Source organism: Tympanuchus pallidicinctus, unplaced genomic scaffold (genome assembly GCF_026119805.1).
Source record: "Tympanuchus pallidicinctus isolate F22 unplaced genomic scaffold, pur_lepc_1.0 scaffold3, whole genome shotgun sequence".
NCBI lineage: Eukaryota > Metazoa > Chordata > Aves > Galliformes > Phasianidae > Tympanuchus > Tympanuchus pallidicinctus.
In genome coordinates, this window is record NW_026294747.1 from 48133627 (window position 1) to 48159089 (window position 25463).

At 38.1% G+C, this 25463-nt stretch overlaps 1 long non-coding RNA gene across 1 annotated transcript in view; it reads right to left on the bottom strand.

Annotated features, from left to right (window-relative positions):
• Positions 1 to 1844: 1844 nt before the first annotated feature.
• The window catches only part of LOC128085354 (uncharacterized), a 33843-nt gene continuing 10224 nt past the window's right edge, over positions 1845 to 25463 (bottom strand). The window contains exon 2 of the long non-coding RNA XR_008208928.1: positions 1845 to 2030. This is a non-coding gene — a long non-coding RNA (uncharacterized LOC128085354). The remainder of the gene's footprint in view (positions 2031 to 25463) is intronic.

The window sequence follows — 25463 nt, forward strand, 5'->3', positions numbered from 1 at the left end:
TTTTTAAAAAGCCTTAATGTAGATACAAGTCATTGCCCCAGGGCTTTTTTGTTGTTGATATTTCTCTTAAGTGCTACTGTTATAGAGCTGTATTGTTGTTAATATCTGTGCATATCATAGTATTGCAGAGTGCAAAGATTAGTGATAACATCTCTGGTGGAAATGCTGAGTCATGGCCTGAAACAGTGATTGAACACCTGGTAGGAAGGCAGGGCTAACCCAGGGGAGCTCAGATGCATGCAATGCTCTGAGTGATTGGAAGGGGTGGAGCCAGGATCCATCCTTTCCCAGACCTCATTTAAGGCTTGGCAGTGGAGGTGAGGGCATCTCCTGCTGGAGATTTCTGCCTATCCAAGGTCTTCCAAAGGTAAGCAGCTCTTTTCTTTTGTTTCAGTAGCTGCTGTATTTGAGCTTGTTCTTATTTGCTGTAGCCAAAGACTTTGTCACCCTGCTGTTATTGTCCTATTATAGCATTCCAGCATCAAAGTAAGTGTTGAGATGGTTCTGTGGAAAGTATTGACCAAATCAATTAAAACAGATATTGTCTAGGAATCTGTGATTGAATTCCAGATACATCAAAAGAGGGACACTCTCAGTTTCCTGCACCTCTCTAAATCTAGTGAAGCAGTAGAAGAGGCATAGCTGAAGTATATCTACCCTTTAAAAATCATTTAAAAGCTGTCTTTGCTTAAAACTACAAACTGTACAGAAGAAGCTGGACAGTGAAGTCTTTGGTAAAATCATCCAGGGAGACAGAATTTACTCAGTGAATGATGGTGTGTATTTGTATGAAGTTATGGTACCATGGCAGTGCCTCCCATTGTGAAGGGAATAGATTATTTTTCCTCATTTTAGCTTGGGTTTAACTTTCCCTTACTGGTGTTCTTGTGCCACCTCTGCAGGGACTAAGGTTGCCATAGCTGTTAGCCATGCAGCTGTGTACCTCTCCCCTCCCTGCCTGCAAGGGCTACATCATGGCCCTTATAACTCACTTTGCTACAAACTACAGCAAGGCTCCAAGTAACTAAGCCTGTTACGGACAGCAGGAAATTATAGTAATTCATGTTTATAAACTGTCACAAGATTTTTTGGCCACAGTAACCTAGTTGGCAGCTCCTCCAGCACAGTGTACTTCTTTATATATAGACAGGAGATCCTCTTTGAAGTTGAGGCCAGTAACTCACCATGTTAAAAACAGATTTCAGCTCTTAGCATCCTTTCTGTTGTTGGCAATGAAGAAGTATATGAGGCTGCTATTGTCCTAATACATTCTCAAAAGAGGACAAATATTAACTTGAACATGAAAGGTTGGAAAAAAATTATAGCTGTCTTTAATTCCTTTCTGGAACAGGGAAGATAAACGTATGTATGGAAGTCTGTTGTGTGTTGGTAGTGTAGTGAATGGCTCTAATTCCTGATCATAACATAAGAGAGAGAGTGCTAGAGTGCTAAGGAAGACTTATATTTGAAAAAGCTACAGTATATGAAGCAATAAGATCCAGGAAGTCTCCAAAGCAAGAATTCTAAATAAACAATTTGTGAAAACACTGATACAAAGACAAAATATGCAGATATCTCTTCAATTTTTTTTCTATATATTTGTTATTAATGAGAGAATAATGTATCTATGGTGACCATTACCAGAGGTGCTGACCTATAATGCTTTTTGTAGTCAAGCAGTGATCTCTCTGAGCCTCAAACCCCACCTCTGCCTTATTAGTGACCAAAAAAAAAAAAAAAAAAAAAAAAGACAACTAACCTGAGATGTAGGTTGAGACAGTGGGATACTTCTCACTTACCAGTTAAAGTCAGTAATTCTCTATTCTCCCCAAAGTATAGCAGAATATATTAAATAGTATTTTTATTTGGTCCCTTTTGTGAAATTTTAACCTCTGTTTCTGCTATATTAACAATAAAAGATCCATGAATCTTCCACAAAGGTTTTACATCCAGGGTGTGGGAAGGCTTTGTTGCTTGTTGGTTGATTGTTTTATCTCTTTGTCTCATGTTGTGGCGAAGAAGTCTGGCTACTGTAAAAGTAGAACATAGGAAATAGCAATTACCAAACTCTGGACAAGCCACACTTGTGGAGAGTACATGTAGCTTACCATTTTATTGCTGTTCTTGATTACCTGTTCATAACCCAATAATGTAAGCATTGCTTTTGATTAATAAGGATTCTATTTGAAAGTGCTACACAATCTGCCATAGATAAATCTTAACAAGAGTTCAGTTGGTCTGCTCTTCTTGGCCAACAGCATCAACTCACTTTTCAAATAGTTATTTAGATCCAGATAGCCCATAGTATTCTTTCTTAAAACAGACTTTCAGATTTTGAGAGTGAAGAAGTGTTAATGACTTGGCTGTGGGGAATATATACAAACCATCACCAAAGACAGTGATGCTGATTGCCTTGCTTGAGTCAGATAGTTTTCATAACTCTGTCCTTCCCTCTCCAAGTTCTTAAATTTGTCTGTGCCTTGGCAAAGTTTATTTACCATCACAGTCTTAAAGGCAAAACAATTTTTGCTGTTACAGGACTCCCTGCTTTAGCTGTTTTGTTTCTTTTTTTCCTTTTCTGGCAGAACGATGTGTATGTGCATCCAGAGCACACTAAATTATTGCACACGTACTGTGCATGCACTGTTGATTTTCCAAAACACATCTCATTTGCTATGCATTTCTTGTGAATGAGCCATGGACAAATTTTGCATTCCTGATTGTCACACAGCCTAGGAAAATATCCAATAGTGCCTGGCTTAGGTGAAAGAAGAGGAGCCTTGAGAGAAGACGTCTGTGGTTACTCAACCCAGATTGGAGTCAGCACTTAAGGCTCATGAATACTACTCAGCTTTGCTGCATCTCTGAAGCCATAAAAGACATTAAAGACCAGATAGATTCCACCATTCTAACACCAAGTATTTTGAATTTTCTTCCTAAATTTCTTGAAGAAAATGAGGATATGGTTCTTTCAAATCTTTGCAAGATGGGGAACAAGACATTTTATAAAGACGTGTTTGTATTTGAGAATGAAATACTGAACTATTGCTTTGGGATTTAAAGAAAAGCATTAAATTTCCAAATCACAAAAAATAATTTTTCTTTCTGCTTTACTTCTTTACCTCTGCAGTTCATATCAGTGTCAGGAATTCAGACAAGTTCACAGGAATGCAAAACATTTTCTAGTCCTTATCCTTAGTGATACAGACAATTTTTGGGGATGTGGAGCAATACTATAGAAAAATTTCAGATTTAAGGAAGTTAAATAGAAGAAGTTTAGATTATAAAAAATGTTTTTATAATTTGCCTAATAACTTGCAACAAATATACTGTTTTATTCTTTTAGTCTGGTTCACCTAATTTTTTAAAACAATGGCCTTGCTATTATTTGTCACCTTCTACTACACTGAAGTGTGTACAGTGAGTGGTGAGGCACTAGAACAGGTTGCCTAGTGATGTGGTTGATACCTCGTCCCTGTAGACTTTCAAGGTGAGGCTGGATCAGGTCCTGGGCAACCTGATCTAGCTGCGGTGTCCCTATTCATTGCAGGGGATTGGACTAGATGGTCTCCAGAGGACCCTTCCGCCTCTAAGGATTGTACGATTCTATGTATTTCCACTTGATGGCAGCATTTGAACACGGAAGCACCTAGAGTTCTTCGAAACTGCTTTTTTTTTTTTTTTTTTTTTTTTTATATATATATATATAAGGAAATTTTTAACCCATCACCTTTGACTGATGAAAAGGGCAAAAAAGGGAAAACGAGAACAAGGCTGTAGTTCTTTTCTTGTAGGTAACTACTTCTAATGAAAGTAGAACCACTTCTAATACTGCAACAAAACCTAAACAGCATCTTCATTGGCAGCTGAAGCCAGTACAGTTACTCCAATAGGATTATTGATCTTCTTTGGAATTCTGTTGGAGAGTAGAGACCTGGCATCTTTAGTAGCATGCAGTTAATGATTCGTATGGAAAGGTTACTACAATATCCAGTTTTGATCTTCAGCCATCAGACATGAACATATGCATGTGTTCCTAAGTAATGCTGGTTTTCATGTCCTACCTGTGGTATGCACAATTCACTCATTCTTTTAACATGTGTGGGTTTTTATAAACCGAATGCAGAGTATGCACTTTACAGTCAAAGCTGCATGAATAAGGATAGTTTAAATGTAAAGTCGCTGAGGCAGTTTTTTCACTTACTGTTCTTCATCCTAAGTATTTTTTGGCAATTCATGTATATTCAAAGTTCTAGGTATAATATTCAATCCTAGCCTCTCCTATTTCACTTGTTTTGTCTTTGCCTGTACAAAAGGATGCACAAAGAAACTTTATAATGTGATATTTGTTCCCATACTCTGAACATGTTGTGATAAAATTTTGATTTGCCTGTCTATACCTTACTGGTATTGAAACCTGACAAAACTGGAAGAGGAAAGACACATTTTAATTTTTACAATTTTTTTTGTACCAAACTCAAAAAAGAATTTCATCAAGTCTTCCAGAGTACTGGCAAACATCTCACAACTTGCTGGGAGTTGGGCATCTAAAGGATTTTTTAGCAAGGAATGGTTAATATTTTGATTGGCTGAATAAACGTGGAATTCTTTGGACTTATTCTATTCTACCTTCCAGTGCTTAAATTATTGATAGTTTCAAGAGTCCTGCATCTTATCATGGCAAGCATAATCTTTTAAGGGATTCAAACTTCAACTCTCACCTGTGCTTGCTTTCTTTCTAAATAATGGGTCTTGAAGGACTATAGAAATCTGAGCAGTTTGATAACTGAGAGCCTAAATTGCTGAAAGATATGAGGCAGCCTGCTTATAGGGAATCTTGAAGCAATGCCTGTAGTTTCAAGCCTGAGAATGAATTAATAGTGGCTTCTTGCTCAGGAAGAACCAAGATCATCTGGAAGCCAGAGATGAAAGTATAAGGAGACACATTTGGGCTTAGTGGTAGGAGAAAACCATAAAGAGATTGATTCCAATGTGGAATCCTGTCTGATGGAGTCTCTCTTTAAACAACTGCCTGGATATTCTGGTGTTGATAAGACGAACTCATCAGAGAATACTTTAATTCTTGCTCTGGTATAAAGCAGATGTGAAACTGGAGGAGCTAGAAGGGAAAAGTTGTAGTTTGTTCAGGTTCGTTCTTCACAGCTGTCTGCAGGTCCAGTCAGCACTTATAACAAGAGAAATGAATCCCCACAGTGCCTGTTTTCCCCTCTAGAAAGCTTGGCTTGTCTATCAGTTGTCATCATTTCCCGGAGGTCGTCTTTATTTTGAATATCAGTGGCACTAGCCTTTGTCCTTTCTATATTTTGCTTCTTTCCATCCAGATTTTACATTTATCTTGGCTAGAGATGTTCATTTTCCTGTCCTAAAGTCATAATCTTCTGTATGTGTATATATTTGCACACACAAAAACTGCCTGTAAGTTTTAAAAAAAAAAAAAAAAAAGGTGTGAAGAAATCCAATTATCCTCTGGCTTCAAGGGTTTCTTTTCTGTGTAAGCCAATAAGAAAAGTTAGAGATAGATAGCTCTGTCCAAGTTACAAAATTAATGTATGTACATGCGTATGGCTTTCCAATAGGTAAATCCAGGGTCAGCATGTCCACTGATAGCACTTGCAGCAGTATCATATGAGGAATAAAAATTTGTTTTTGTTTTTTTTTTTTTTTTTGCTACAAATAATATGCATGAAGCATAAATGAACTTCATGCTTTTGGATATAAGGGAAAAAGTCCTTTACAGTGAGGGAGATGAAGCACTGGAAGAGATGTGGTGGATACTCAGTCCTTGGAGACACTCAAGCTCAGGCTGGACCATGCTCTGGACAGCCTGATCTGGCTGTGGATGTCTCTGCTCATTGTAGGGGATTTGGACTAGATAACCTTTAAAAGCCTCTTTGAACTCTAAGGATTCTATGATTCTGTAATAGCGTCTTAAATCTATCTTTCTTTGAAACATGCCGGCATATATTAAGCATGAATAAGAGAAAGCCAAAAGAGTAGTGGTAGAGCACTTAGAAAGGAATAACGTGCTCAAGCCAAACCAGCCACAGTCAAGTAACTTTGGGAAAAGATTTCATGTGTCCTACTTCGTGGAGGCATGTAAAAAGGGAGTAGATTAAAGGAGGAACACTTTAGTTTAAAGAGGTAATGAAATGGTGAGTCTAAGCATTTCTTTTGAGAATTTGAAGTAAGAAACTGTGGTGGGACAGTTTCCACAGAGCCCCAGGGCAGAAGAGAAATGAAGGCCACCCAGTTAACCTGGTATTAATGAACCTCAGAGGTCTTGTCAGTCTAGCAGGCTTCACTAGCTTGAGGCAGGGAGGAAATCTAAGTAGGTGGCATAGCTTGAAGAAACAGGGAATTCAGACTCTTTTCTGCTTTCCTCCTGTATGTGCTGCTTAGATTTGTGGTGCTACTCAATTGCTTATAGGCAGCTGCCTGTGCGACCACTATGCAATAATAAGGAATTGTTAATCCCATTATGGGCGAATGTCTAATGTTCATCCTGCACTTTAAGGAGAGGCAAGAAGGAAGGAGTCTGAAGGGGCTGATGGGAGCTTGTGTTGATTCAGCAGAGGTGCACCTAAAAATGGGTGTTTTTGGACTCTCTGTAGCCTGGTGATACCTATAACTAAGGGAAAAAAAAAAAATTTCCACTGAGTATGAGCATGATGTAACTCTTTTTAAAAAGTACTTGTAGCTTAAGAGAATTCCTTTCTCTTCATTTTTTTTTTCTTCCAGACTTTGGAAGAACTTGATATACAGAAGAACAAAATGTTATTAGAGCCTGTGGTACAATTGTTGGAGTTTTAAACTATCAGCCTAAATGGGTCTTCAGATGGAATCGTGTAATAAACACTTACATATGTTCTGTCTCTTGTGGGCAGTGCTGAGTTTGCAACTGCATTAGTTTCCACTGAAAAAGTTCCAACTAATGCTGCCCACAGAGCTCTGCCCAACCAACATTCATGCTTCCCCTACAGAACCACGTTTGACATAAAGCTCAAGTGAATTCAACTGATGGTCTGTAAGATCTGCCTCTTGCTGCCTCTAAATTTTTCTTTATATGAAAGATCAGCTGAAAAGTGGATGATATATGCTGGAATGTTTGTCAGGTGTTTTAGCATGCCATGGCTGTGGCAGTGAGCAGTTCTGTGACTAGATGGTGCACTTGCCATGTGGTATATGAGAACTGCAATTAGAGTGGTGATAGTTGCTCTTTACAGAGATATTTGTGAAAGCTCAGGTAGTGATTGTAGTGTGCACATCTGTCTTCGTCTTTGGGGAAGGATTATTTCAGCTGTGGGACATGTGGGAATTCTGGGTTTTGAGTATTGAAACCATTAATGGCATATATTCAGTAGAACCTAAAAAACAGGAAAGTACAGTATGTCTGTCCATATGTCCAGCTACAATTTATATTGACTGATTTACAGTTACACTGCACTTTAACTTGCCTAACAATTTTCTTTCTAGGAGCCCGTGCTGGGGTTGCAATAGCAATGCCTGATGCAAATAATCTCTGCTCAGGTTTCCCGTGCTGTTTCTGGCTCAGGCTAATGTTGTTTTAAGTCTCAGCAAAAAAGGAGCTTGGTTTCCAAGGATGAGAATAGATTGACTCTTCTGCTTTTTATTTTAAAAATAATAACCTGACAGTTATGTTGAAGCTTAGCAGTTCTATCCCAAAGGCTGTTCATACAAATTTTGTGTCCTTTTAACATGAGTTTTATTGGTGTTCCACAAATTTCTAGGTATTAGCGTAACAGTTAAAACAAGTAAATGCCAGGTTTATTGAAAACAACTCATCCGTATGAAAGTCAAGGCTTTTAAAAGTAGTACATCTCCTACAGACCAGAGCTCAACCCTCCCAAAGTCACAGGATTTCTGGCTAAAATTTATTCTCTCACAGATAACAACTTATTGTGCCTTAACTGGCCCTGTTACAGGCTGCATGAAGCTGCTTATCCGGCTGCAAATTTAAAAAAACAAACAAAAAAGCCCTATTCAAGTTGTTTTGTCTTCAAATCTCAGTGAATGGATACCTTGTGCTTGCTTTGTGCTGACAGTTCCACAGAATCGCAGGATGCAGCTGGTTACTGAGAATGTTATGCTGTGGAAGTGTCCAGGTTTCAGTGCCTGGAGTGTGATAGACCTGGGGTTCTTACTCTGAAATCTATTAATTGACATGGATGGGCGTTTTAAGACTGTTAGACTGAAGAGCTTCATAGTATTTATTGAAAGTTTGCCTGAAATCCTTTGCCATGAAAAGGACAAGTGGGAATAAAGTACACTTGCACTGTGATTCCATTTTTTTTTTTTTTTTTTTTTTGTTCACTAAGATTTTGTGATAAAGCTCCTAGTCTGAAATTAGAACTGAAACTGGAGCCATAGAGGGCCGTAGGCTTGCATACACTTTGGATGTGACTGCATTCTTCTCAAAGTTCAGTGAGAATATCGTGTGATAGCTGGGATATGCAAGCTTAGTACTTAACAAAGAGGCATGCATATGGCAAATGTATTTTGCCTTGACACAGATCTGCTGGTGTGGCTCAAAAGGATTGGCTGTAGTTCATTGCTCATTTACCTGAATGATCAGGGTTTTTTTTTTGTTTTTTTTTTTTAAGAAGCGCACCCTGGGGAATCAATTTCTACTTGTAACAGAGCATTTTGATGTGTGAGAACAAAATAAGAGCAGTGAACTACACTCTTTTGTTGATGTTGAAAAGAGTAACTGATCTAAGACACACAAAAAAATAGTAATGACTTTTTTTTTTTTTTTTTTAAACACATTCTTGCCAGGTTAGGCTTGTGCTATTTTATCATATTAGGTCCTCTACAGAAGAGTTGAGTCATTGGGAACTGACAGCTGGGGGGGGGGAGCTGAAGGTTTTTCTTGGTTACCTGTATTTCAGAAGGATGTATCACCAAAATCAGTGCAAAGGCTAAATGAGAGGATGAGTTTAGCTTTTTATATTCTGTTTTCCTATGAAAAACAAAAAAATGTGAATATTGTTTTCATTTGAAGCAAATAGAAGCATGTCTGGACTAAGAGTGAGGTTGACTTACATAAGCCCCATGTTAGTGTGCAATAGTTTTGCTTCTCATTTTCAATTCTGGCCTGAGTTCCTTTTTAATCATAGAATCACAGAATGGCCTGGGTTGAAAAGGACCACAATGATCATCTAGTTTCAGACCCTGCTATGTGCAGGGTTGCCAACTGCTAGACCAAGCTGCCCAGAGCCACATCCAGCCTGGCCTTGAATGTTTCTGCGGATGGGGCATCCACAACCTCCTTTGGGAATTAATTACTGTCCTTTATATCAAAAAGGTCAATTTTGAAGTCTAGATCTACTACCTTAAAACTATTTCTTTTCTTAGTACTTCTTGATTCTTGAAAGATAATACTTGTTCCAAAAGCAAAGATTTGAAATTTCAGAATTGCAATTCCTGTTTTTTCCCCTTTGTGTACTAGTTTTGTGCCTGTGATCAGACAGTAAAATACAGTATGCAACAACTAGTGATCATGCTTGCAGCTGAATAAACCCTCTTCAAATTTACCAAACAGAACAAAATGGCGTTATGTTTTCCAGCAGGGATATAGACTGTTAGCATAAAACAGTCAAAGGGTAGCTGATGATATGTATTTACCAACGCAGGAGTAAGTTTGATCTGGTAAAACATATGTGCTGAGGGGGCTGGAGAAGGAGAAGGTTTCATAGGGGCAGGGAGGTTTATTTAACTGACATGTTATGACAGCAAGCGTTCATTACTTTTCTGGGCATGGCCCTTTGTTCTAGTGCCTCACTGTATGTGTTAAATCCTACGTAGAGCTGCAGCTCTGTAGACTCTGAGTACAGTGAAAAAAAATAAAATAAAATCCATCTGGTACTGTCAAATTGATTGTTAACCTGCATATTTGGGAGAGCATGGAGCAGGCACTTGACTGGATGCAGAGAGCAGTGGTCATCCAGCGCTGCCATTAAGGCTCTGGATTCATTCTGTGGATGAGCTTTTGGATCTGAGTGTTGATGTGCTAATTCTGCTTTCAGAGCCATGCAGCCAGCGCCAGTAGTACCTCGTTCCACTTGGCACTGTGGCTTTACCCACAGCAGCGCACCTAGTGCTCCTGAGTCATGGGCTTGTGTGAAAGTCCCACTCTAAAATCTACTCTTCTGATTCCAAGCGGAGTGAATCTGCAGGCCACCAAAAAAACCCTTAGAAATTGTTCTTTCCCATGTTCATTTTCAATTGCCCTTTTTTTTTTTTTTTTTTTTTTTTTTTTTTTTTCCCCCCCCCACAACTTCATGATTTAAAGTAAACCAAGCCAGTAGTAATTAAATCTGAAAATCTGTGAAGAAATCTGTTCACAGGTACTGGTATCATGAAAAATGCAAAGTAAGACATGTCTGTTTTGACTGCCAATAGACTGACTTTTTCTACGTGATAAGACTTAAACTGTGTAAGCTGGGAGGAAACTGCATTTCTTGTTGTGCAGAAACAACAAATGCTGGTGGAGCAGAGCACTTGAAGAAGTGCTTCATAGCTTAATAGTTTTGCAGAAGGTAGGATATCAGAACTCATTTCTGAACCATTCTTTAGTCCAAACTAAATTCCTTTCAGCTCCTTTAGGATCAAGCTCTATATTAGTTCTTGCTTTCTTTTATACTGAATCTTTAAGATTGCACACACTACTATTTATTTTGCTAACAGATAAAGTTTCTAAAGATCCTGTAGAGAAAGGAATGTCAGTAATGATATTGCATTTGTTCAGTTGAGAATGGAATATCAATTATCCTCACTCTTTTCAGGCTGAGTCTTGCAAACTTTTGCACTGGCAATACAGAAAAGCTCATGAAAGACACCAGTTGCACTCACCACCTGTAGGGAGAGGCTGCCAGTTTGGACGTCCACAAACTGTACTGAACCTTTCCTTTGAACTGAAATGACTTTTGGTTTTCTTTGGTCCCTCTGTCTTCTTTTGATGCCAAAAGCAAGCGATGTTGCAAAAGAAAATTTAAAACACAACATGTTTAATGTAGATCTCTTTCCTGCTCTTATAGACCAGAGATTTGACTGAGTATCCAAGCATCTGGATACTTCCTAAAAACATTTCCACAGGTTTTAAAGTCTGCTGTTTTGTATGCTGTTTTGTAAGATGGTCTCTTATAGAATGCACTGTTCTGTAAATAATAGCAGCATTTGTGTGTATATATGTAAACATATCATTTCCACTGAGTCTACCTGAAAACAGGGGTCACTGACCCAAGGAAAATGATTTGCAAGTCCTCCTTTTTACTCGCAAAAAGACTCAGGTTGGCTGTGTTCCTAGACAAGAACTTATTTTGCCTTGTAAAAAGTTGGGCATTTTCTTTTGCTATAACTCCAGTCTTGACTATCTGGTGGTTTTAGAGAAAGGGACAATCACATACTGGGAACTGTATTCAGAAAATGTAAATATACAATAAACTAAAATAATGTATGATGGTACAAGAGTTCAAAAGAAGAATTTGAAGTAAAAGTGTCTGTTTCCCTCTCTCTCATTCTATTTAGAATTTCCTGGACAGAGAGAAAAGAGATATTATTTAGGAAATGGGCATTCATCTGATTTCTTGTTGCTAGAAGGGCAGGTAAAGACAGGACAAGGTGAAATGGTTTTAAACTGGAAGAGGGTATATTTAGACTAGATATCAGGAAAAAATTCTTTACTGTGAGGGTGGTGAGACACTGGAGCAGGTTGCCCAGCAAAGTTGTGAATGCCCCTTCCCTGGAAGTATTCAAGGCCAGGCTGGATGGAGCTTTGAGCAATGTGGTCTAGTGGGAGGTGTACCTGCCTGTAGCAGGAGAGCTGGAGCTCTATGATCTTAAAAGCCCGTCCAACCCAAGCCATTCTATGCTTCTTTTTTCTATGGTTCCTTGACAATTATTGAGCATTGGAGTAACAAGTTCAGGTGAAAACTTCCAGCAATTGCTGCAGATATACAGATTCAGTGCTTCGTATTGATGATGTGGAACTGGTTTTCATGTCCTTGTTGCTGAAATTTTAAAACTGTCTCAGAGCTGGGCCTTTTTGCTCTTGGTACATACCTAGTGAACAAGTGCGACAAACTTAGGAAGATATAAACTATTGTCCTGTGCAAGTCTCCAGACTTTCTTTCAAGAGAGTTTATGTGTCAGCTTTACATATGAAGGGTAGTTTCCTGATTCCCTGTTACTTCCAACCAGCATAGAGGGCCTATTTTTTATTTTTTTTTTTACTTTTTCTGCAGAAAAAAGTCTGTCTTACAGACTGTTTTGTCCCCTCACTAGCTAGATTTGCAGAAGTACAGGAAGAAACCCCCAGAAAGGAAGAGGCATTCAAATACACTGCTTTCCCCGTCACATGATTAGCTCTTCACCCATAGATGGTAAGCAAACTATTCAGCCTTGATCTCTCATCCTTAAGACTATGTAAGAACATGTGTAGTTTGTTAAGGTCTTCGTTTAAATATTGTTATTTGTCTCCTGAATTGGTCTGAATATGGAAAGCCCTTGCAATGATAACAAGGTAAGCCAAAAAAAAAAAAAAAAAAAAAAACTTTGTCATTTTTGGTAACCCTATTCAGTTCTCTTCCACAACACCTGCAGACCTTCATGCATCTCACCAGGACTGCTGTATGTAATTTCAGGAATTCATTCCACTGGGGAAAGGCAGCCCTTAAATCCTGAGCAACATTAGCAGTTTCTGACAGCAGCATTCAGAATGAACTAAAACAAGGGTCTGATTTACAGCTGATGGCCAGAAACCCCAAAGATAAGGAATATTTCAGAGGAAACCATGTTCAGTGACCCCAGTTCTTACAATAAGAAATTCTAGGTATAGCTTCTTAAGACCGAGCTTTTGCAAAACTGCAAATCTTCTGTCATAAACTTAAACTAGGAACATACTTGGCAATGTGAAGCTATTTGTGCCATCTGGCAGCTGTTAGCTTTCTTTATTCACTTCCTCCCTCCTAACGCAAAATGCAGAAACTGGACCTTTTACATCTTGCTACATGGAGAAGGTTGGAGTCTCTTGAGGCTTTTTAAGGCCAAACCATTGCACTGTTCTCATGCCTGCTGTCTGTGCATCCATTGCAAATGTTAATAATGACATACCCTGATCAGCAATAAGTCTCCTTCCTCTAATATTCCTTTATAGCACAGTGCCTTCCAAGAATATTGCATGTGTCTTCTTAAATACCTGAAATTCACCTCATACACATCTTTGGAAGATTTAAAAAGCAGCTGGTGTTTATCTCTATGCTATCTCCATTTTTAGCTGCAGCTAATTGACCTTCAGTGCTTTTACTGAAGATAATATTCTCTCTCTCTTTTTTTTTTTTTTTTTTTTTTTTTTTTTTTTTCCCCCAGAACACTTGCAGTGATTCTCAAATCTCTTTTAGTCAGTGCTGATACTTTGCTATAAGCCACCTGTGATATGAAATGACGAATTTACTTGTTCTTCATTTGGGTTATATGCTGTGAAGAGAGGTCCTGGGCCAGGCAGGACCTTCAGGTGGCCACAGAGAGGTTGTACCTTTACCACAGGGCAGTGCAGAGGCAGAGAATTGGGAACAAAAAGGTAAGGTGAGGTGGAAGACAGAGATGATCACGGAAAGTAGCCCAGCAAAACAGACTGTGAGTGTGCTGAGAAAGCAGGGAGTAGCCAGACCTTCATGGTAAGGGAAAGAAACCGGAGACTGGATGGGGCTGTGCAGAGGTTGAGCTGATGAAAATCAAGCCTGGAAATAAAATCGTTCCAAATAAGAGATGGCGAATGAAGATATCTTGATTTACGAATGTTTTTAATCTGTTAAAGAGTAACTAGATTTCTGTATGTATAAATTTAGAGCATTAAGAACATGGCTTGTTGAGATTAAAATCTTTTATTTTTCATAGAATCATTTGACTTAAATGTCACCTAGTGCAACTCCCCTGCAATGAACAGGAACACTCCTACAGCTCAGTCAGCCTCCTCAGAACCCTGTCCAGCCTGACCTTGAATGTCTCCAGAGCTGGGGACACCCCACCTCAGTCTGTTCCTGAAGGTGACATCTATTCCTTGGATCTTTTTTGGGGCCCCCCTCTGGGCTTACTCCACCAAGTCTCTCCTATACTGAGAACTTTGAACTTTATGGGGTGCAAGCTATAAGGAAAAAATCCTTGATACACTGCCTTCAGGCTCTGGTCATTGTAGTCATGGTCTTCCTTCGCAGTGCAAGAATAAGCAACAGTGCAATTTCTCTGATGATACTGACAATTGCAGCTTGAGTTCTGCTCTGTGAAACATGCCAGCATTTTGATATAGTGATAAAATAATAAAGTACAGAACAACATGCTCAGAATTGACATTTCGTTCTTGGGATCATCCCTGCTTATCAGAAATGCTCTGGTTCTGCTCTCTGGAGATGGCTCTGAAGTCAAAGGCTTTAAGAGGTTCATAAGGGGAATTCAAGTCTTACATATCTCATGAGTGGCTTTACAGCATCTCTCTTTGCCCTGAGGTCTGCCACTACAGGGAGAGATAGCTCAGAGTGAAACCAAGCTAGCTCTGCTATCTGACAGAAAAAGAAAAATCTCACTGCGATTTTTCTCTGCATATAAGCATTTTGGATGAGAATAGTTTAGGGCAGATGGTAGCAAACACATCATTGCTGAAAGGTAAGGCAGTGCAGAAACCTTACTTCTGTTGTTTGAGTTTTATGCCTTTGGATTGAAACTAGTGTTGTGGAGTGCTCCTGAGCAGCAAGATTTTCTGCATCAGGATGTCACAGTGCTGTGAGCATGCATCATAGGCAAGTGGTTGCCAATCTTTCCAGCAATGCCAGCTTCAGAAATGAAAGATGGTGGGGGTGCTGCTAACCACACATCTTACATTCCAAAAAAATAACATATTACCTGGGCGAAGTCCATCTGCTGAAGCTGTAAAAATTCCGAACTCTCAAAGGCCATAACAAACCTCACTGTGGAAACTTGATTCTCTACTGTTCAAAGAATTTTTCCCTGTTTAGCACATTGCCAAATATTCATGGTTCTGGCTTTACACGTGTCTGTAGGATTGTTCTTGGTTCTATTTTACTGCTATCCTACTCCTCCTCGACAGCAGGTCACCTCTGCTTGTAGCATTTGTCATTTTGTCACTTTCTTGTTTGGCTGATTGAGTAGCTGATTAATTGTAACAGAGCATTACCCATGTCATTACAATCAAGATCAGTGTTCTCTTGCAATGCTCTTTTGGAAGTAGAGTAGGAGATAAATTACCACTACAAAAGCATATGAGCAAACCATAACAGAGCAGAAGGTAAGAAAATGAGAAGATCCCTCTGGAGAGGATCAGATCACCGCTCAGGAAAGAAGTTGCATCTGGATAAGAATTTATGTTTTATACCCAGAGTCTGGAAGCCTTATCAGTTAATGTGGCATGGTAGGTTTGTAAGCACCTAGTGTTAACTGCGTACAGCATTGTTTGTCCCAAGACAGGGAACACACCAGCACCAATTCCAGGACTCCCCTACAACATTCCTCTGCGATTGTTTCCTCAAAAGCAAACTAAAAGAATTCAGTTTGATACAAACTATTCTATTCTGTTTCATATATTTGCAGATGCTACCTCCCAAGAATCTGTTCAGTTTGCTAAAAAATGAAATGCCTCAGATGGATATGTCTTTCAATTACTGTAAAAACATGTAACAAAGCCTCTGGCATGCCAAAAGCCAGGCATCAAAGCTCAAGAGCTTACATATTTTATTAAGTGGTTTAATATTGTAGAGAAGAACAGAAAAAATACAGTGTTTTGTCCCTTATGGTCTTCTTTAGGAGACCTCAGGGAACCAAAAGGTTGCAGTTTTCCTAGTCTTCCTGCTTTAATATTAAACCACTTAATAGAATATGTAAGCACTTGAGCTTTGATGCCTGGCTCTTGGCATAGCAAGTATAGTTCATACTGTTTTGATGATTTGGGGTGGTCTGTGGGAGATTATTTTCCCCTCCTGTTGAGAAACCACAGGAAACACAGGCTTGTCACACAGGCTTTTCCTTTTTTGTCTTGGGGTATAACTTGCTGGTACTTTCCCTTCCATTTCTACTTGTTACCTCAAAAAACTTTTATTCAAAGGAAATACTTATGCCAATTGTATGTGAATGGAATCTTACACTGAAACTGAGATCTTCAATGACATTGACTGCTACAGCCTACTGAGACTTAGCGCAAGAGACTGAGAGGCCATTTCATTGTGTTGCAGTCTACTGACATGCTCCTGTGCTAGCTGTAAGTGTCCTAGAACTAGAAGCAAGAAAAGCACCCAGAAAACTACATCATTTTCATTTATTTTTCCAGGATTATATGTATCCAAATTGGAACTGAGAGTAGGAGGTGCTGCCCCATGGAGAAATCATCTCAGCCTTTAGTGGAAAATCCCAGGTGAAAAAAACATTAACCACAATTTTCTTTAGAGTCTTGGTGGTTTATATTCATTTGAACACCAAGTACTTAACTGTTGGCTGGAAGGCCCAGGACTCAGTGACCATACTCTTCCTGAAGGACAGACCTTCAGCCTGGTGACTTCGATGATGCTCCATGTGGCTCACAAGTAAATCAGTATAAAGCAAAGGGAAGAAATGCTCTAGCTTCAAGAACAGAGGGAAGGAGAAGGCAGGACAGAAATTGCAATTGCCCTGCAGGAGAGGCAATCATGGTTTGGCAAAGCACTTGATTAATATGGCAGAAAGAGGATACATGGCTGTAATCTCTATGGAGAAATGGTCAAGATAGAAATTAAGTATAGAATTTTATTGACCTTAAACACTGTAGACCAGTTTGAAGCAGCAAAGGAGTGGAGTGAAAAGGTGTCCAGTTTGAGTAAATAAAATAATGAATCATTAATACTTTGAGGCAATATCAACTACTCTCACAGAATCAGCAATGGTACTTTATCTCGCTTGGACAGAAAGTTCTTTTTCTAAACTGTAAGCTTGAGACTTGCTATAAGAAGGTTTGATAGCAAGTTCAGTATTGTCTTTGGATCACCTCACCTTTAAAGCTTGGATTCTTCTTTCACTTTTACTGCTTTTATATCACAACAACCTTAGGCAATTTGACACAGTCTGGCCTATGGCCTGAAAATATGCCAATCATTTCTAATTTTAACAAAAGGAATAGCAAACATTTCCAAGTCCTGCTGTCCCCTTCCACCAACTCAGTACTGGCCTAAATGAATCTCTCTTCAAATGCTTTGTGAACCTTATAATGAAATACGCTGAGTGTACTGGATGTGGAAACGTTCTTAAAGCCTTGTTTCTAATTTTAGAATGAGTACTGCAAGGGATTTCTATTCCTTGTTCATCTAAAATCTAATTTAATAGCAGTAGAAGAGGCTATTGAAGGAGGTCACCAAAATAGTAAATAAACACTTGTATTACTCTCATTAACATGAGAAGAATTTATTGCTTGTGAAGTTTCTTTCCTTCCTTCTCCCAGCTGCAGTTCAGGGCTGTTCTTAGCTTGAGTGTGTATTGATTTGGAAGAGCTACACTATTGGTCATATCCAAAACCAACAAACATTTCACATATCACCTCTAGAGCTCTCCAAATCTTTTCTGCCTAGTTATTTTCTAAGCCAGAAAAACTCTGTTAAAATCACAGAATTACAGAATGGCTGGGATTTGAAGGGACTTCTGTAGGCCATCTGGTCCAACCCCTATTCTAGCAGGGACGCCCAGAGCAGGTTGTCCAAGATTGCACCCAGAGGGCGCCAAAGTCTCCAAAGTCCACAACATCCTTGGGCAACCTGAACTAGTGCTGTCACTCACAGGGAAAGAGTTTCTTGGTGTTCAAATGTGTTTCAGTTTGTGCCCTGAGCTTCTTATCCTGTCATTGGGTACCACATAAAAAAAAGCCTGACTCTACCTTCTTCGCGCTCTCCCATCAGGTATTTCTGTATAGTGGTACAGTTTCTCCTGAACCTTCTCTTGGCCAAGCAGTCCCAACTTGCTCAACTTTTCTTTGAGCTTTAAAGAAGCTTTTTTCCATTAATCTTCATAGCCTGTCACTGGACTCTCTGCAGTGTGTCCATGACTTTCATGTGCTAAAGAGCCCAGAACTGGACACAGTACTCCAGCTGTGACCTCACCATTGCTGAGAAGATAGGAAGAATTGTCTCTCTCACTCTGCTGCAAGGCTTTGCCTAAGGAAGTTCAGGAGATCAGCCTTCTTCCAACATTGTTGGATCATATCCAATCAAGGGTCCATCAAGACCACCAGATCTTTTTCCACAAAGCTGTTTGCCAGCAAGGTGGCCTCCAGCATGTACTCGTGCGAGGCAGAGTCTATTCCTCTTCAGATGCAGGAATTTGCACTTTTCATGCTGAACTTCATAAGGTTCTTGTCAGCCTATTTCTCAAGTCTGTCCTCCTGAATGGCAACACAACCCTCTGGCATACCAGTCACTTCTCCTAACCTGCAAACTTGCTGAGGGTATGCCCTGCTCTAGCATCCAGATCATTAGTTTCTGATCTCCAGTTAGATTTCATGTCACTGTTTACCACCTTCTAAACATGGCCATTCTTCCAGTTTTCAGTCCACCTCACTGTCTGCTCATCTATCCCATGCAACAGCTTCTCTGTTACAATCTTACAGGAGACCGTGCCAAAGTGCTTTCTGAAATCTGGGTGGACAACGTCCCCAACTCTCTCCTCATTTACCAGGCCAATTATTTCATCACAATTTTCCCTGTGAAAAAATTTTCCTAGTGTTGCAATGTATTTCTCATCCTTTTAACCTCACATGAATGTTCAATACCCAGTTAAAGGGATGTGATGGTTGGTTGACATATTAACAGTACATATATATATTAAGAAGCAAAGAAGAGAGCTCTGCAAAGCACAGTTCAGTTTGAATTTTCAGCAACCTAGCAAACAGGCAGCTGATGTACAGTTCATGGAGCATCTTCAATGATAATTACCCATCTACATTTTCAAACAGAAACATGTAGTACCTTATTACACATTATTCTGTAAGTTTATGATGTAGTAAAGTAAGTAGCATTTATTCTTTAAACAATAAATTTCCTTTAAGAGGCTTAGAGTCTCATGTCTTTTGAAATAATCTAGAGTTTGAGAATGCCAGATATGATGGTACTGTAATAAGAGAATAATGACAACGAGACACTAAATATCAGAAAAAATATTCTGAGTGTATTTTAGAGTGCATTGTATTTTAGTATACTTTCTAATGTATGCATTAAAAAGAAAGTTCTATTCATTGACTAATAGTTCTGGCTTATTAGTATTGCTCGTTCACTGTATTAATGAATGACCATAAATGATTTGAATCACAACATAGCAGCTTTTATGTTTGATTTACTTTTTTAGGCACACTAATACTTTCTAATAAAGCTTTGCAATTCAATATTATAGGACATTCATGGAGAAGTCCTCTAAGCAATTTACAAATTCCATTCACAAAACCCTGTGGATAAAGATTATCCTCATTGTGCAAGATCAGAAAACTAAGGAACCAGGTTTCAATAATCCTCTTATGGTTACTGTAGAGTACAACTTTCAGGCCTTAATATTAGCCTTTGCTTTAATTATTTGTTTCATACACTTATTTAGTTTCCCAAAAGAAATGTTTGAAAAGAAACACCACATAAATTCATAAAACTTATAGAGGTAGGTTTGAAAGAATAATGTTTGTCAAGGCAGTGTATACTTTCTAGGAGGAAAAGGCAACATTTGCAAGAAAGCTCTTCTGAGGACACCCTTCTTCAGACTGTAGCAGAGTGCCCCTTCAGGTGGTGCTGCACTCAGAGCTGTCTGACTTACTGCAACTGCAGTTAGTTTAAACTAAGAATTGGAATATCTTTATCAGTGCATTTCACAAGGCTAGTTTCTGTCCTCAGCTGCGATAAGAGTCCACATAAGTCAGACTATACAGATATACAGTATGTACACAGCATGTCTCAGATATGGAAAAGAATAGGAGAAGAGGGAATCAAGGAGATTAAAGCCTGGCAATGTATTTTGTACTTTGATTAAAAGGGGACTGTAGGATGGAATATTACGTTACAACGGATAGTAGCAGTACTACTGTCCAGTAGTGCTATTAGCACAAAACCTTATGTCACATATGACTGAATGAGACATAATACATTGATTGTAACATATTCAAAACTGGTGCGGTAACCATTTTCACACCCACACTATTCGCTAAATATCTAAAGTATAACTTTACAGATGTGGCTACTGCAGCGGTGCACTAGAATTCTGTAACTTTATGGTGTCCTTAAATAACTTGCAAAACCAGCCTAGAAAGAATAAAGATCAGATAGTGAAAACATTTCTATTATGTAAGACATCAGTATCCTTTTAGTCTAGCCTCTTTTGTGGCTGCAAGTGAAACAAAGGAATACATATTTCAAGAGTAAGGAAGTAAAAGAATAGATTGTAACGTAGAAATCCTGAAAGACTACTAGCATTTATTCTTTTTTTTCCCCTTTTTTCTTCCTCCCCCTCCCCCCCTTTTTCCTTTTTCCTTCCCCCCCCCCCCCCTTCTTTTTTTTTTTCCTTTTTTCTTTCTTTCTCTTTTCCTTTTTTCTTTTCTTCTCTCTTTTTTTTTTTTTTAGTAGCTGGATTGTTGTGCATGACTTCTTGTAGCTAAAGGTCTAGGTTAAGGAACTGTCATGTGCTGAAAGGTTTCAGAACTTTGTATTTAAAAATTGATGGAACATAAGATGTTATTGGGTGCTCTAAATCTTTACAGACACAGATAATAGCCTGTTCCTACTGTTTTTCTTGTTGTTACTAGGAATATTATGTAATGATAAAATGATCCAAGTTCATAGGAGAACACAGGAAAACTCACACTAGCTTCCAATACATCTCACAAGAGATTAATTCTGTCACATAAATTCCTGTGTAGTACTTCAGTCTTCAAAACTTTCTTCTAAAATCAATGGAAGAGTCATATATCCCTGACTTGACAATACACAGAAATTTAAAATATCTAGTTTGATTTGTTAGTTATCTGTCAGGATAGAATTATTCTGATCATGCAGACAGAATTATACGTGCTCTCAACCTCTCACACCATCATATTACACTCTCCAGATTTAAGGCATGTTACAGTTCTGGGGTAAATAGTAGTAATGATTCTGGAATCCTTACAATTTTATTCAGTCCGGTAAAATTTTGCTTTCTAGCTTCTTGGGATATGGACTCATTTATCATTTGATTTGGACCGGCAGAATACGTCCTGCTAATCACTGAAAGGTAGAGAATAATACTGAGTTGTCTGTGTATCCTGATTAAATATCTAGTCCCTTTGACCTTTTACAAATGTGCAAAGCTGCCCTGTATAAGGTTAAGTTCACTATGATGTCATGAACTGTATGGCATGGCAAGTATTTAAATATCATAACCTCAACATAGATATTTGCTTGTAGCACCATACATTGCCAAAAAATGACACTAGTATTTAGAAGAATTGGAAGATGGAAATCTCATCTTCTTTCGAGAAGGAGATTAAGAAACATTTTTGCAGAAGGCAAATAAAGGAAATCTTTTCTTATTAAAAAAAACAAAAAAAAAAAAAAAAAAAAAACCTGAGAGTGAATACAGATAGCCCCCTAAGCTACACAACGCTTCCTTTTAATTCCTCCGCTCTCCAAGATGAACTGTTCAGAGATCCAATTAGTCCCTTAATAATCATGACTATTATCTAATGATGAATAAAGCATCTGCAGAATATATTGCTATCACATGCACAGCTGTTACCATATGCTGGAAGTTTCTTACATGACCTTGGTTGCTACAGCACCTACCACCTGAAATAGGATATGGAAATATTGCCAGCTTAAATTAAACTAGCAAGCTGTTCCTTTCCCAAGGCTGTTCAGCCACTCTAACCATTAACATAAAACACAAACTGTTATTGCAAGTTTCGACTACCCGTTCCTAAGCTGAAGAGGTGAAATTCTGGAAAGAATTTCAGTTCATCATTATTAATGAGACTAAAAATAGAAAAATTCAAGTACTTGATTTCAAAAGATCCCCAATTATCTGTTGTTTTTAGAAATGGAATCTTAATCTGTGTAGAGATGCAAGAAAGAAGAAAGGCCCTGGAAATGAGCTCCCTAACACTCTTGAGTTTATTTAGAACAAAGGCACAAAAGCGGGAATTTGGCAAAGAAGTCCAACATGCTTTTCTTTATTCAAGAAGCAGGAAGTATGTGACCTTGTGTGGGGTTTACTGTTAGTCTGCCATGAGGTCTATTTCTAGCAACCGAAGATATTTTAATAAAAAAGTAATCCTTTAAAACCTTTCCAAAACTAAACTTTCAAGCATGTATTTATAGTAAGGTGGTACCAGCTTTGTTATGGATGCCTTTGTCAAGTAGTAAATATTTTAATCTTCTGGAACTTTTGTATTATTCTTCCTAATCCGTATAACCATTTCTACATTATATTAATATGAAAATGCTGAATTTTGATATAAACCTTAAATCAAGCACAGACAGTGCTTAGGACAAATATTTTGCTATTTTATAACGAGTTTGATGAAACCAGTGTAATCTCTTAGGCCAGGAAAATTATTTTGTCTTTAATTGCTTAAGTTATCTGCTTGGTTAAATATAATACATTAATGGAATGAAAGAGATGGAAAGAATGAAAACTATGGGTTGAATTACAGTGCCTGCAAGCACCCCCAGTCCTATTTTGTCTTTTAGATTGAGTTCAGTGTGAGATGGAACAGTTCTCAGTTTCTATAGTAATCTTTGTAGTATGACTGGGTCACATGAACTTTTACTACTTCCAGAAAGCTGAAACTAATTCTTTAAGGGAGTTTTGTTGTCAATATAATGACTCTGACTCATTTTGTTGTACGTGGACATTTTCTAATATTTGCTTAAAACCTAATGTTTCAGAAAGCATTTCAGAAATTATTTGTTACAATAGGGATACTGAAATTGCCTAAGAGATACCTGGTCTTTTTTTTTTTTTTTTTTTTTTTTTTTTTTTCCCTCCTCTTTAGGCCTTCTACCTGTCTGCTAAATACTGAAGTCAAAAGGACATTAAACATATAACCACAACTATTTTTGCTATTACAAACATTTCATGTTACTTCAAATGAGAGGCAAGATTTTCTACAAGTTGTAGTCCAACTTCTCATCAGATAGAGAAGAAATGGAAAAATAGAATGAGACAATCACAGAAATTGTCTGGCTTCTACATCACCACAATCTTTCTTGTACACCACACTTACAGTTGTCTTCCTCACCTACTCAATAAGCAGTAAGTCTCTGTTTTAGTACCTCCATTAAAGTATGTTTTGAGTGTCACAAGCAAAAAAATGTCTGTACCATTACCAGATTGACAGCTCATTCGTGCAGTGAATCTGAAATACACTTCCAATGTCTGTACTCCAGTGGCACATGGAGTACAACGAAGTGTAATGACCTTATTGTGTGTCCTGCTAAACAAAACATTCCTAGTCAGTAAATAATGAACAATTATCAGGACATTGCTTGTCATGTTTTATAGCAAGGAAAACTCAAACTTAATGAGAGCAATGGGTGCTTTCGTATTGCATTTGCAAAAGCCAAGACTTTCCTCATCACAATTACAACAGAATTATGCTGTCACATGCTTTAGAATAGTTGTAATTATCACTATCACTCCAGCCCTTGTGATTTGAAAAGCTCATTGTATTAATCCAATTTATGGTACAAACTGAACAGTTAATTTGTTTGTGTGTATATGCCCATGTATAATCAAGCATATTGAAGTCAGAGTAAGCCATATTTAAACTTCAAATTTATAGGAATTGATAGTAATCTCTTAGAGCAAACTTGAATTGCACTTACTTTGTGACTGCAATTCTAGTGCTTTGTATCCCTCTTGCAACATCAATTTTCCCATTTTATTTATTTATTTATTTTTTTAGACATTGGTAAAATTCAGTCCATGCCTTCCTCAGTAGAACTGATTAATATATAAGCTAATGACCACCTGAGGAGACTAAAGTGATTTCAATTGGAAAGGAAAATGGTTTTGTATAATTTTATATGTATTGTAATGATTTTATGGAGGCCCACCAGAAGAAAAATATCCCAGAATAGTTCCTAGGCACTGATAAACTGGCTGTAGGCACCACTTAAGACACAGCTGTCTACAGTTGCACAGGACTGGGATCTGAGACTAGAAAGTCCCTATGGTTCTAACTGTGATGCATTTCTAGTTGATGGGAAATCTTTTTCTAATGGCTTTACAGGTGTAGATTATCAAATTCCTTTTACCAGCTTTCATGGGAAAGGAAAATTACAAGTGTGGTCAATTTTAAATCCACATACAATCTAAAGAATTTGGACTTTTATCATGTCTTCATGTCACTTCTTTTAACGAGTAGATTTGTAACACTTCAAAGTTTGTTTGTTTTTTTAATTTACTTTCAAAGGCTGTATCTACTTTAGGTTGCTAAGTGATTTATGTTCTTTTTGTCCTGCTTATAGAGAGCAGGATGTGTTCATCACTAGCATCTGTTTGAAAAGCAGTGCACTAGAAGCTGGATCCAAGGTCTTGCTGAGTGAGGAACATATTAGAAAGTAGAGATGGGAGTTGAAAAATTGCTTTTTCTTTTGTTTATTTCTTTAAATTTTTTTCATCATCTTCATCATATGTTTCCATCACAATGGCACTCTGTTTTTTGCTGTCAGCCCTGGCACCTACTCTGCTGCCTTAGCAGTCTTTCCTACTTGGCTGCTTCACAAATTTATTTCTGTTTGGGTGAAAAACTGCTTCTAGAGTATTTTCCGGATCTATCTTTTTCTTCTGTATATTCCCTACAGTTCTGTGCAAATTAGCAATGCTGAAATGCTTTCTAGAGCCTTATTCTTTCCTCCAATTAAAAATTATTTAATTGGCTGAAGTTTTTATAAATTGTGGATAAATGATTCAGACCACTTAAGTGACCTGGACTGAGATCATTGAAGAAGCTGAGGCATGATTTTGTTGAAGTTTGCCCCACTTCATATCAGCAGCTCTGAAGCAGCAGGAACTGTAAGCTAATGAGAAAGGTTAAATGACAACCACTAAAATCAGCTTGTCTAGAAAAGGTAAAGTCTTCCACAGTCATATCTTAAATTCTATAAGCAAAGCCTCATAGGCTTAGACTTCTAACTTTGTTCTATAAGTACAAGTTAGGTGACATAATGAAACCCGGATTCACAAACATGAGGTTTTTAGGAATGTGGGACTGAAAATGCATACTTCAAACTTGGGTGCATTTGTACAGTTCACTGTAGTTGTTAGCAGCATGGAATGGGTAAAAGGCCACATAGGTGGGTAAAACGTGGTACAAAGAACTTCCTGAATTAAGGAGCTGGGTCTAGAACATTAGATAAGACTTCTTTTGAAAATGCAAAATAATACAG